This window comes from Emys orbicularis, chromosome 3 (genome assembly GCF_028017835.1).
Source record: "Emys orbicularis isolate rEmyOrb1 chromosome 3, rEmyOrb1.hap1, whole genome shotgun sequence".
In the NCBI taxonomy this organism is placed as follows: domain Eukaryota; kingdom Metazoa; phylum Chordata; order Testudines; family Emydidae; genus Emys; species Emys orbicularis.
The window spans coordinates 27,461,916-27,476,573 of NC_088685.1; positions in this window are offsets into that span (position 1 = coordinate 27,461,916).

A 14,658-nucleotide genomic window follows, 5' to 3' on the forward strand; every position below is an offset into this window, starting at 1 on the left:
ATGGTTGCCCAAAATGTCAGTTAACAACACTATTCCTTAAACATATATTAATTTTAGAGTCTTGGTCTCTGCTGCTTTTATGAAATGTTTCACTTTGGGGTAAAACTCACTTATTCTAGTAAGGACTCCAGAAAGTCTTCAGTGCAGCAGAACTGCGCAGGTTCCACTGCATAGCTGAAGCAGAGATGAAGACTGGAGGCTATGCATCCCCTTCACAGCTGAGCTCCCCATCAATTATCTATAGGCTCATTCAGGGGGAAGCATGTAATGGAGGGGCAAGAGTGCAGCCAATGACTCTACAATTATGTGGATCCAAAAGCCACAAGCCCCCAACATAGGGATGCAGAATTCAGGTGCTGGATTAAAACTCATTTTGGAGTTGCAGGGCACACCTATACCCTGCCTGTGGATTGGCGGTTAGATATCCACACAAAGGAGTTTTTCAGAGAAAGGCCATTTACTTATTGAGCATATAATATTATATTAAGACCCCTATATTTGAAAATTGGGCTGTGATTGTAACAGAAGTTACTAAAAACTGTATGAAAAATTGTTAAGCAAATCTGCAAATTTTGCATCTTGGAAGAATACCCACTAAGTGGTGAAAAGATTAATAAGGATTTGCTCAGGGTTATATGTTGTTAATATTTATTAATTTAAATTTATACAGTGCCATAGGTATGCATACTTTATACTTTTGTTTTAAATTCAAAATCACCAAAGGATGAGGTTGGATGCTGATTTTAATTAGTGCTATGGTGAACTGCCATGTGTCCTGGCTAGTGCTATTGCAACTGTAGTGCACCGACTCTTTAAAGTTCGCTACAATTCTCTACTTACTCACATGCTGTTATGTCAGTAAGCATTTGCAGGATCCAGCCCTAAGTCAGTTGATGTCAATGACTGCACTGATTCCCCAATGGCCCCAATGGGAGTGCTCTGAGTTACTACAGAGAATTCTTTCCCAGGTGTCTGGCTGGTAGGCATTACCCACATGCTCAGGGTCTAACCATGATATCTGGGGTCGGGAAAGAATTTTCCCCTGGGTCAGATTGGCACAGGCTCTAGGATTTGTTTTTGTTTTCTGCCTTCCTCTGCAGCATGGGGTATGGGTCACTTACATGTATAAACTAGTGTAAATGGTGGATTCTCCATAACTTGAAGTCTTTAAATCAGGATTTGAGGATTTCAGTAACTCAGCCAGAGGTTAGGGGTCTATTTCAGGAGTGAGGGAGTAAGGTTCTGTGGAGTAAGGTTCTGATATGCAGGAGGTCAGACTAGATGATCATGATGGTCCCTTCTGGCCTTAAAGTCTATGGGCAGGTCTACACTACAGCCTAAGTCGATACAACTTGTGTTGCTCAGGGATGTGAAGCCCCACTCTCGTGTGAGACAAGTTTCACGCTGTCCATACCAGCCCTATGTCAGCGGGAGATACTCTCCTGCCAACATGCTTCCACTTCTTGCTGAGGTGGAGTAATTATGTCGAAGGGAGAGTGCTTGTCCATCAGCATAGTGCATCTTCACCAGACACACTACAGCAGCTAAGCTGCATTGGTGTAGCTGTGCCGATGAAGCACTGTAGTGTAGACTTGCCCTATGAGTCTATGAGTCAGGAAATAATCTCTCCTGCCTCTAGTCTGTGATGCATGAATTGAATTCTGTCTGATGATATCAGTCACTGAAACTGATCTTTTCCAGGGTGATAACAAGACTTGCTGCTGACTCAACCCCCTGAAAACAAAATTTGTTAAAGCGAAACAAAGACATTTCAGACTGAGTCAGAGAATCAGGTTAGCAAGCAGTAAAAGGTTATATTTATAAATTGTAAAACACAATTGAATATAGGTGCACAAATGTTGGAAATCGGTTTAAAAGATGGCAGGTGTTGCAATAAAAAATGCATGAATATGAATTGATTTTTGCCACAGCTGCAGCATATAGATGTTGCTCGTCTTACAAATCTATGAGTAGTAAAAAATCATATTCCTGCAAAGAGCAGATGAGATGGGGAAGCTCTCACTAAGATCTGATATTCTCTCTGAACTTTGAAATGTTGAATTAATGAGCTATGTAATGCTGCTGGGTAGAAAGCTGTCAGCAAGGATAGAGTTGTTTCACAGCAGAGTTGCTCTATTAAAAAAACCTCTTCCTTTCCATAGTCCTGATTCAGAAATGGAGGGAGGAGTTATACTGAACTTGACTGTTGACCGGACAGTGAGAATGGAGCTATTGTATACAAAACTGAATATGCCTATCTGTGCTTCTTTTCACAGAGCTGTACACAGCAATTACCCTTGAAGAGAGAGGAATCCTCTAAAAAGCTGCTATGAGCTGACTGTCGGTGACTCAAACTCTGCAGAACAAAACCCTGAAGTCATAAAGTTCCTAGGCCACAAGAGGTAAATATGCAATTTATAATCCCATCCCTCTGTTTTTCTCATTAGCCTCAGGTTAAACAACAGATTGCAAAAGCCATACAGCAAAGATTATGTCATCATCTATGCACTGTACAGCAATGTGCACATTGGTGATGCTTGATTAATAATATATACTGCCAGGGTAGCAGAGCTGGAAATGTTTATCTAATACTGTGACCTGAATTTGCTTATTTGAATAAAACACTCATCACTTCATGGATATTTTTGCATTAGGCATCATCTTTCAATTGCATGGTTTCCTGGTGGGCAAAAAATAAAATGTGATTCAATCTGAAATGTGATGCATGTTGGGAAAAGTGCAGATTTTCAGTGGGAGGAAGAAACCTGGCCAGTGGTGATGAGAGACGTAGGGGCATAACGGATAAGAGATTTGAAATGACATTTTTCACAGCATAATTTACTCTTTTATGTTGTTTACTGTGGGTTCCTTCACACTTCTGACCCTTTAGTCTTCTAAGATCTCAGAAGGAAGGGCTCTCAGGAAACTTTCAGGGTTTGTTATTTCTGATAGCTAAGCAGAAAAATTAAATACACAGAGTGGAACTTCATTCCTTCCCTGTCATCCTCACCCAGATGCTGAGGATGTTCTTATTTAATTTTAGTTGTTCCTGATATGTAAACCCTTTCTGTAATGTATGCAATATAAGACCTCTGCACCACTTAAATCACACTTAAGCCCTTGAAACAGACCAGGTCTACTATAAACTTACATCAGTATAACTACATCACTCTGGGGTGTGAAAAATCCACATCCCTGAGCATCGCAGTTATACTGACCCAGTGCTATGCCAATGGGAGGACGTCTCCCATTGACATAGCTACTGCCTCTCCCGGAGGTGGATTAACTAAGCTGACAGAAGAGCCCCTCCCATCAGCATAGTAGCATTGTCATTGAAGCGCTATAGCCACGCAGCTGCAGCTGCCCCACTGCCGCGTTTTAAAGTGTGTGTAGCCCTGCCCTAAGTGATGCATAGGCCCCCTGAACAAGATGAATTCCACTCTCTAAAAATAGCTGAATGATACTGTGTTTCTCCAGCTGATCTGCAGATGAGAAGGGGAATGAGTAGGGTGACCAGATGTCCCGATTTTATAGGGACAGTCCTGATTTTTGAGTCTTTTTCTTATATAGGCTCCTATTACCCCCACCCCCTGTCCCAATTTTTCACACTTGCTGTCTGGTCACCCTAGAAATGAGGGTCTCCCAGCTCATTCGTTTTCCCCATTGTCACTTTACAAATAGAAAAATTGCCTCATTCAATGAATAAAAACTGTGGCTTCTTTTCCTGTCTTGATCCAGATAGAATTTATGAAGCAATCAGCCACTCCCTGCTAAAGGCTGCCATTAGGCAGCAGTGGCTAATTTCAAAAGTCACAGGTGGAGCTGTAAGCAGTCATCAAGAACAGATGCAGTGTGAGTAATTCTATTAAATAAAAGACCTAAAGCAGAGCTTGGGTTTTACTTCTGAGAAGGTAGGGCAGTCTGAGGAAAGGCTTTAGTACAGCTTCAGGTGCTGAAAACGTAGATTTTGGTGGTATTCAAGATATTATGACTCTTTATAGACTCATAGATTTTAAGGTCAGAAGGGACCATCACGATCATCTAATCTGACTTCCTGCATATCACAGGCCACAGAATCTCGCCCTCCCACTCCTGTAACAGACCCCTAACCTCTGGCTGAGTTACTGAAGTTCTCAAATCATGATTTAAAGACTTCAAATTACAGAGAATCCACCATTTATTCTAGTTTAAACTTGGAAGTGCCCTGTGCCCCATGCAGCAGAGTAAGATGAAAACTCCACAGGGTCTCTGCCAATCTTATCCATGGAAAAAAATCCATCCTGCCCTAAATATGGTGATCAGTTAGATTCTGAGCATGCGGGCAAGACCCACCAGCCAGACATGGGAAAGAATTCTCTGTAGTAACTCAGAAACCTCCCCATCTAGTGTCCCATCACCAGCCATTGGAGATATTTACTAGTAGTGGTCACAGATTGGCTACATGCCATTGTAGGCAGTGTCATCATACCATCCCCTCCACAAACTTATCAGGGTCAGTCTTCAAGCCAGTTAGGTTTTTTGCCCCAGTGCTCCCCAGGAAAGGCTGTTCCAGAATTTTGCTCCTCTGATGGTTAGAAACCTTCACCTAATTTCAAGCCTAAACTTGTTGATGGCCAGTTCTTGTGTCCACATTGATGCTTAACTTAAATAACTCCTCTCCCTCCCTGGTATTTATCCCTTTGATGTATTTATAGAGAGCAATCATGGCTCCCCTCAGCCTTCGTTTGGTTAGGCTAAACAAGCCAAGCTCTTTGAGTCTCCTCACATAAGTTAGGCTTTCCATTCCTCAGATCATCCTAGTAGCCCTTCTCTGCACCTGTTCCACTTTGAATTCATCTTTCTTAAACCAGAATTGCACACAGTTCCAGATAAACTCTCACCAATGCCTTGTAATGTTACTAACACTTCTCTGTCTGTACTGGAAATACTTCCCCTGATGCATCCTAGGACTGTATTAGCCTTTTTCATAGCCACATCACATTGGTGGCTCATAGTCATTCTGTGATCAACCAATACACCCAAGTCTTTCTCCTCCTCTGTCACTTCCAACTGAGATATCCCCAGCTTATAGCAAAAATTCTTGTTGTTAGTCCCTAAATGCATGACCTTGCACTTTGCACTATTAAATTTCATCCCATTTCTATTACTCCAGTTTACAATGTCATTCCGATAATCTTGTATGATATTCTGATCCTCCTCCATATTGGCAATACCTCCCAACTTTGTGTCATTTGCAATTATTAGCACAGTCCCACTTTTTGAGCCAAGGTCAGTAATAAAAATGTTAACTAAGATTGGTCCCAAGACCGATCCCTAAGGAACTCCACTACTAACCTCCCTCCAGCCTGACAGTCCCCTTTCAATATGACCCATTGTAGTCTCCCCAGTTCCTTATCCACCTTGCAATTCTCATATTAATCCCTATCTTCTCCAATTTAACTAATAATTTCCCATGTGGAACTGTATCAAATGCCTTACTGAAATCCAGGTACATTAGATCTACTGGATTTCCTTTGTCTAAAAAATCAGTTATCTTCTCAAGGAAGGAGATCAGGTTGGTCTGGCATGATCTACCTTTTTTAAAATCATGTTTATATTATCCCAATTACGGTTAACCTCTATGTTCTTAACTACTTTCTCTTTCAAAATTTGTTGGCCCACGGAACAGGTGTAGGGGCACCTATCCCCTAGGCCATGCACTTTGAATTGTTTCTTTGGGCACTGGGCTAGAATCCGGTGGAGTACAGAGGGCCTAGGTTCCCCTATCCCTGGTCACTGTCTCTTGCCACTGGGTGACACAGCCATTGAATCCCACCACTAGGCAAGGCAGCCACTGACTCTCACCACTGGGTGACACAGTCCAGAGTATAACCACTAGGTGGTACTGCCGGCCTTAGACTAAACTCCTCTCCTCACCCCCCTTTTACAGCATGGACCCTAATTATTCAGTTGGTGACAAGTTTACAATGTAACAGAGCAACAGAAGTGTAGAGTAATTTTAGCTGTGTATATGGAAGTGTTCTTAACACCCCCATTGGTGTTATACACTAGAGAGAAGTCAGCGTGTGCTGATGTGACTGCCACCATATTAGCCAACACAAGCCTGGTCAACACTAGAAATTTACATCAGTATTGCTGCATCTCTGAGGGGTGTGAAAATCCACAACCTGGAGAAATGTAGTTATATTGATTTAAATCCCAGTGTAGACAGAGGTAGGTCAATGGAAGAATTCTTCCATTGACCTGGCTACAGCCTCTTGGGGAGGTGGATTACCTATGCTGATGGGAGAATTCCTCTGGCAGCTCACCTGTAGCATTTTAAGGGTAGACAAGCCCATAATAGGGAATGAACAGGGGATCTCCACAGCTAAAAGCATAAGTGGCTACAGCTTGAGCTAAAGAGTCAAGCGTTTATAATTGCTGTGAATTGGTACAAAAGGGGACCTATAAAACACACACATGCACACACAGTGATTACACTTAAAATTACTAGGAGGTAGATGACTAAAATAGCTCTAGTTTTGGCACAATCTCAGATGAAGTCTCTAACCATGCTTTTATGTCATACTTTACTTTTCTATTCATATTTGACTAAAAAAGGGAAAGATACTTTATTTTGAAGGTGTAAAATGTCTGGCTTTCCAGACATCTCCAGTTAAAAAAGTCATTCATAGAAAGTGTCTTCTCACTTATCATGAGACTTAGGACTTGGCTACACTGGCACTTTATACCACAATAAAGCCTCCCAGAGCGCTCTACCTTACTCCCCGTCCACACTGGCAAGGCACGTATAGCGCTCTGACTCCCTGGCTAGAGCGCTCCTGGTACTACACCTCCACAAGAGGGATAGCGGCTGTTCCATATTGGCTGAGACGCCCCAGGGCCAGTGTAAACGGGGAGTTAAGTTACAGCGTTCTGACTGACCTCCGGAAACGTCCCATAATCCCCTTAAGTCAAGTGGCCTCTCTTCTCTTTGATGTGAAATCGGCTGAGGAATACGGAAGTGCCTTTTCAGAGCTCCGTTTCAGACAGCGGCTGCTTATCTGCAACGGGGCAAAGCAAACGTTTACTGAGTGAGTGAGTGAGAGGCAGGGAGGCTAGGGGGAATCTGAACTTACAAACCAGCGTGCTGACACACTCTCAGCACTCCAAAACCCCACTCTCTCTTTCCCCCCCACATACAAACAACACACTCCACCCCACCCTCCTCATTTGAAAAGCATGTTGCAGCCACTTGAACGCTGGGATAGCTGCCCATAATGCACCGCTCCCAATGACGCTGCAAATGCCGCAGACGTGGCCACGCCAGTGCGCTTGCAGCTGTCAGTGTGGACAGACTGCAGCGCTTTCCCTAGTGCGCTCTCCGAAGGCTGGTTTAACCCAAAGCGCTTTAAAGCTGCAAGTGTAGCCATGGCCTAAAAACACATAAGGAGGATTTAAAGTTGTGTATCCTAGTTGCTGCCAAATAAAATTGGAAAACAAAACATTTAGAGCCTGATTCTTCACCGCTTTGCACCTTGTGAAAAGTGGGTGTAAAGTGCTACTGAATCAGAACAGTAGTGGTTTACATTCATTCTGCACTTACTTTGCACAGATGGAAGGCATTGATTCAGCAAAGCACTATAGTACCTGTTAAAGTCCCAGGTTAAAGTAAAGTGCATGTTTTAAGTGTTTTGCGAACAGGGGTCTAAGTGACTACAGGGGGCAAGGAAGTGGAGAATCAATTCTGTATTTCTCAAGCCCTACTATCCTTCTAATTGTTTTAGAGAGTATAGTCGTGATCCTGCAAAGGTTGCTATCCTATACACTATCCCGTATTTCTTTGCAGGACTAGGACTTAAAATATTTAATTGAATTAATATTTAATCTCTTGTACTCCAGCAGACCCACCATTTGTCTAGCCATCTTTTTGTCATTCTATTCTTTAGAATGCACTATGTAGGTGTTTGTATTCTATAAATAAAAACTACATGAAAAACTTTATTTAGATTGCAAAGTCAAGCGCTCCAGTTAGAAAATGCCAGAATGTAGGATGCCAATGCAATCTTAATTTTGTCTAGCTGGGCAGCCATCCTGTACACTGAATGGGGTTCTGTGGAAAAAAAGAGTATGCCACTTGATTTAAGCCCTTTTTCATGATGCATATGCATAAGGATGGTCTCAATTCTAGTATTTCATAAATGTCAAGTGCTTGAGTTTGCAACCTAAATGTTAGTTTTCACTGCACACAAACAGTTAGATAAAATCATGAAATACTCTTGCTGGAATATTGCAACAAAACTGTTCTTTATTTCTTAGAATTCAGAGTAACACATAAAAACGCAAAATCAGAGAGAGACAAAACAGGTGGCTCCCTAAAACAGAGAGGCACAATTTACATCATCTAGCTTGGCTATCTACAGACTAACTCCTGCTAGGCCCAAACTGCACGCTTCTCTACAGAGCCCCCTAGCCTGCAAGAAGGACCAGAAAACCCCCCTGAAATTTTTAACACAATTTTCAACACTAAAAACATTAGTCTAATGTAGTATTTATATGTAATTCCCTAGGACTTTTATTTTTTAAGGTAAAAACAAATTATTATGTATAAATGTAACAACCTGCACATCACCAGCAGGGTTTGAACTGCAGCACAGACTTCTACCACTTGAGCTACAAGACTAACTGGCAGAATAAAGCTGTTATCCAGAGTGGGGACATCTGGAGGGGCCATTAGAGGGAGCCTTGCCCAGCTCTCTTCCCCTCTTCCCCCATTGCTGCCACAGAAGCTCCCAACATTGTGGCTGCTTTGGCATCAGCATGCATGGGTCTGGCTCTTTAGAATGTTCACATTTAGTTACTATTCTGTCACACAGCTGTAACTTTCAGACAGAAGACAAGCAAGAAAAGGAAATAAATTTATAATTCATCCAAACCTGAACAGAGATTATGGGATGAGTAAAAGGTACATATCTACCCATAGGGCTTTGTCCTTGCTGAATTTCAAAAGCCTGCTGCAAACAATGGAGGTGTTCAAGCATCTTTAACAAAAAATTCTATAATCTTTTATAATGTAAAGTGTTAAATCAACCAAAATATAGGGGTTTCTACCAGCTCCCTCTATAATACATATATAAAATACACACACACAAACAGTCTACATATTGGCAGAATATTTGCTGATAAAATAACCATGGGTGAAATTCATATCTGTGCTATAGGTTAGAAAAGGCCTATGCATTACTTAAGGTCTGTGATGTAGCTGACACTGATTGAGTTAGTGTTTATAACTGGAAAGAGCAGGCTCTGTGGGACAAATACTTTTCCTTGCTAGCAAGTGGGCAGGATAGCAATGCAGAAGGATGGGAAATGGGTTGAGCTTTAGTTCTGTCCCTCACCTCCGAAGTGCTGGCCAGCAGAGCTATAACTGTGCATGTGGGGAAATAGGCTGCACCATAGTAAGAGCTACAATAAATTATTTCCCTCCCCACAGATCAGATCAAGGGAGTGCACAGGGGGAACTCAGACTTTGGCTAATAGTTCCTTCTCAGGGCACCACCCAGGGTGGCCCACTTATGCAACACACAGGGCTGGGTGTAAATTCTCAATCAAGAATCAAGCCTTCAGTTTTTATTGATCAGGCATATTGAGGAAAATGTATAATATACCATTCTCCTAGATTCCATCTATAGCTCTTAGCTATAAAAGTCAGCCATCTTGAATTCTCATTATTCTTGCAGTAGCAGATCATTTGCATAAAATGAAAAGACTAAATTGTTAGGAATCTAAAAATATACTGTTGCCAGGATACATCTTGCTAGATACAAATGTAACTGTGTTTGTGCAGACCAGCTAAAAATAGTTTGGTACTCAAAAAAATTCATATAAACATTAGTGGTAAGTGAAATTATATATACCCACTGAGCTACTAAAATTCTGGCTATTCATTCTGAGTAATATGAAAAATAACTTTTGCATTAGTGATGTTATTTCAAGAAAAATGGAACTATTTTAAAAGGTAATTATAATTCCATTAATAACCTTTTTGCAGTGCAGGTGCCACTATAGAAGGATCATATTGCAAGGGTAAGTATTCTATTTCAGCTTCTAGATGCACTTCCTTGTACAATAAATTAGTCATTCATTAATGTTGGTTGCAAGGCAACGTCCCCTCCCTAAGAAGCAGCACCAACAACAAATATTTAACTAGTCCTATATAAAGCAACAGAGGGTCCTGTGGCACCTTTAAGACTAACAGAAGTATTGGGAGCATAAGCTTTCGTGGGTAAGAACCTCACTTCTTCAGATGCAAGTTGCCACAGGATCCTCTGTTGCTTTTTACAGATTCAGACTAACACGGCTACCCCTCTGATGAGGGCAATTGGAAATTAATGTATAAAAACATGCACGTTGGTAGTGTGTGCTGTTTAAATTGCCAGCAAGTGGATATTGAATAAATCTTGCTGAATGAATTAGATTTTGTCATTTTAAAAACTGATGTTTTTAATATTTCAGGAAGGATTAAACTGAACATGAATTTATACAGCCAAAAATTGTACTGCAATTACAATGTTAGATAAGGAATAAAGAGAGATGTTTAGATCAAAATAAAGATGGTTAGAAATAGTATTGCCATAACTTCCAAACAGGCAGAAAAACTTAAGCTTAGATACTCAGCTGCATCTAGTTCTATGCCTATCCTGGCCCCAGCAAACATGAAGCTGTTCTATCTTATACTGGCTGACTGAGCTACCCCTCTCCCCCAGCCCAAGAGGCCACTGCCAACCTTGGACTGTCAGAACACACTATGGCCATGCCCCCTCCTCACCTCCTACATTGGATGCCTCAAAAGGAAGTAGCCTAGGAGTTTATTATGCTAACTGTGTGCCCACTGGGAACAACCTCATGCTGAAGGAATCCCCAGCAATGGCGATCCAGGAGCTCTCTGCTCCCTTTGGGGAGCCAGAAGAGAGCTCAGGATTACCCTTGTTCTCAAAGAATAGGTTTCTTCCTTGACTGGAGAGAAAGGATTTAACAAAAACACAGGAAAACCTATCCTTGAAACAGAAAAATGCATTACAGTGTTGAAAAAGGATACTAGACTGCAAAAGCCAATTGCTCCGCATAATTCAGAGACATCAGAAAATGGTTAATCAGTTAATTGGTTTTGCACGGATATAATTCCATCCATGGCTTCAGTGGAGTTACTCCTGATTTACATCACTGGAGCTGAGAAAAGAATCAAGCCCCTCAACTCCGGAAAACAGCTCTGAGCATGGTTTTTTTTCAGAAAGGCTAAGCTCCCACAATTCCAGCTAAAGTCACATGTGCAAGGGTTGGTAGGTTCAGGCTAGATATTAGTATAATTTATTAGCTTCATTTTTTTTCCATTTTAGCCACAAAATTATGGTCCTCACAGACTGAGGGAGTGATTAGGGACCTGATTCAGAGGTCATGACATTGATGAGAGTGTTTATATTGACTTTAATAGTCTTTGGATCAGGATCTAAAACTTTTTGTTAAAGTGATATTACCTCTTTTTGGCCTTCACAGAGAGGCAAAATGAGCATTAACTAGGTTGTCATTTTATTCCACATATTAGGTCTTGGATGTAATGCTCAAGAAAACTACTAAATAATCTATTAGTTGTGCAACATCAAAAGCAAATAACTCAGTCTCTCATCTGTTCTGGGGCCTTTGTTTGCACCCAGATGGCTGTTGGTGTGGTTTTGCATAACGAAATATGCAAGGCATCCTACCCTCCAGACAGAAAAGGCTAAGCCAGGTGAGTAGTCATTTGCCATTATTTTCAAGATGATGTTACAATAGATTCATACTCAAGAATCATTCAAAATCTATATTCCAGCAAATCACTAGATTTTAAAAAAATCATGTTTTAGATTGTTTTATCAATGTATCCTTACTATCTATTTATTGTTGGTCCCTTTCCTACTCTCATCAAAATCAATGGATATCAAAACTCATATTGATATCGGTAGGGGAGGATGGTGCTGTGATGGCCACCTCTTGGCCAGGCATAGTGTAGCAGCTTTCATCCCATATGGTGCCCCTTGCCAATGGTCGCTCCACTGTTGCAGTAGTCTTTCTTAATGTAATTCACAGTGCTCCCTCTTCACAACTCAGCCATCTAGCTATGTCACTATGTGTCTCCCTTGGTAGCCTTGCAGGACCAGGTAGGGAAATGCAGCTTCCCCCCCCACACACACCCATTCTATGCTGGGTTCCAGCCCAGGGACCCCTATATACAGCAACTATGGTCTACTTGCTCCCAGTCCACATCGCTATTTCCCTGGATTCCTTCTCTATCTTAGGGCCCTATCCCGCTCTGGGTTTGCTGACCTAAATTCCTTCCTCGCAGGGAGCAACTGTAGACTACTCCCTCCCCCGGCCCCGACTTCTTGCCAAACTCTGTAACCGCAAACAAACCTCCCTTCTCCCAGGAAGTGACTGCAGACTACTTCCCTTGCAGTCCCCTTCTTTTCTTTTCTTTTCTTTTCTTTTCTTTTCTTTTCTTAGCCCCTAGCATGTTGAGGGTTATGACCACCACCCACTGCAGTTTTCATATAAGCAAAAATCTATTTCCTCTCACCCAGTCTTGTATCCATAAAAAAGCAAAAGTAATGCTTTATTAATGCTATTACACTTTCCCGGTACTCTCACTAATCCTTGCAGACTATATTCTTTCACCTTGAGGCATCTCAGTTCTTCATAAAGAATCTTTCTTTCTGTGCAATTCTCCCTGCATTGCCACAGCAAATGCTCAACTGTTTCTTTGGCTTTGCATGTGTCGCACAACCAGTCTTTGTAGTTGTTTAGTAAATATAAATTACCATTCAGGTCACAGTGACCTGTTGGCAATCTAAATATAGTTATTTCGCTTCTTCTATCATAGCTATTAAGTATACCATTATCCTTAAGTTTAGGACATATTTCACAGAATCTTCATCCTTTTTTTCTCTTTGGTCCATTGTTCTAGCCATTGTTCCTTAATTTCATTCTTAACCAAACTTTTGAAGTCCTGTGTACTCAGAGGAATCTTTATATCAACCTCCTCATTTTTAAGGCACTTTTAGCTGCTTTATCTGCCTTTTCATTGACCAGTATCCCGATATACACTGGAATCCACACTATTAATATATGTATACCTAGTTGTACTATCTCCCTATTTAAGAACAGTATTATGTCATTCCTGTTTTCCAGGGCTCCCTTTCTAATTGCTGTTATACCCAATAAAGATTCAGATAGGATATCAGTCATAGAAGGTGTGACGGGGTCTGCTTACCCCACACTAGCCCAGACAGGGTTAAGCCCATATTACTGACAGTGGAAGTCCCGCCTCCCCGGCGGGGCTGGGCATGCTCCAAATGCACTAGCAGTATAAAAGAAGGAAGCCCAGCTCATTCTGGGCTGGAGGCCCCAGGGGAAGGACCTGTCTGGGAAGCTCCTGCGGAGGGCCAGCCACAGCCCCTGACTGTGCCGGGAATCAGAGCCTCCCTGAACCATCTGTACCCCGGTGACTGGAGGAGCCACTGGAGGTGACCGGCCCAACTGACCACAGAGAACCTGACATCTCATGGAAGACCCCAACGCAGATACTGGTAGGAAGTGACGCAGGGAGGGTGATGGAGTGGTACCTCCCACCTGGGAAACCTCAGTGTGTTTCGGTAGGACCCCCCTGCTGAGTCAGTGGCAAGTTGCAATGCCACTGTTAGGGCCCTGGGTTGGGGCCCGGTGGAGTCAGGTGGGCACAGGCCCCCCTACTGGGGCCGCCACATCCCTTGGTGGGCGCCCCACCCTCATAGACTCTGGCCGCTAGGCCACACTGGCCATCACCCAAGGGCTACTTTATAGACTCTGGCCGCTAGGCCACACTGGCCAGTACCCAAGGGCTGCCCTATAGACTCTGGCCGCTAGGCCACACTGCCCTGACCCTAGGGGCGTAGACCGTCACAGATGGGTATATGTCCCTTATCCAGATCAGTGCCAACAGTATGCCCATCATAATGGCCACAAGATTAAATGGTCCCATAGATCTTTAATTCCAAATTCAGGGATACAAAAGTCTGTTCCCACTCTACCAGTGTTGTCAATGCTGACCTCATTTGCTATGCATAATCTCATAAACCTTAGTCATCATATTTGACAGTCCTGCTCTTCTTTGTTTTATTGTATAATTCCAAATCCAAAACTGGAGAGCCAACCGTCCAGATATAGTTTGATTTCTTCTAAGTAGAGATTTTAATTTATTTCTTTTCATCCAAATTTTTTACACATCCTTTGACCCTGTTAACTTGTGGGCATTTGTGGTGCCCAGTTATTTCTTGTCTACTTAATTCCCAACAGGGGTTCCAGAACAGGGGGAGTCAAGGGGTCATGGCCCTCCCACTTTTGAAAGTTTACAGGCCTGGACCATACACTTTTTACCCCAGGCCCAGCCCCCTGCCACTCCTCTTCCCTTCGAAGCCCCGCCTCCCAGCCAGGCCAGAATCTGGAGCCGGGTCAGGAGTAAGAGCCACGTGGGCAGCTGTAGTGAGCCATGGACCCTCCACCTGTCCTGGGGCACAGGTCGGGGGCTGCTCTCAGGCCTCCCCACTCCGGGCAGGTGGAGGGGCTCAGAATCCCTGGCCCAGTTCCAGATTCCAGCTTGGCCAGGAGGGC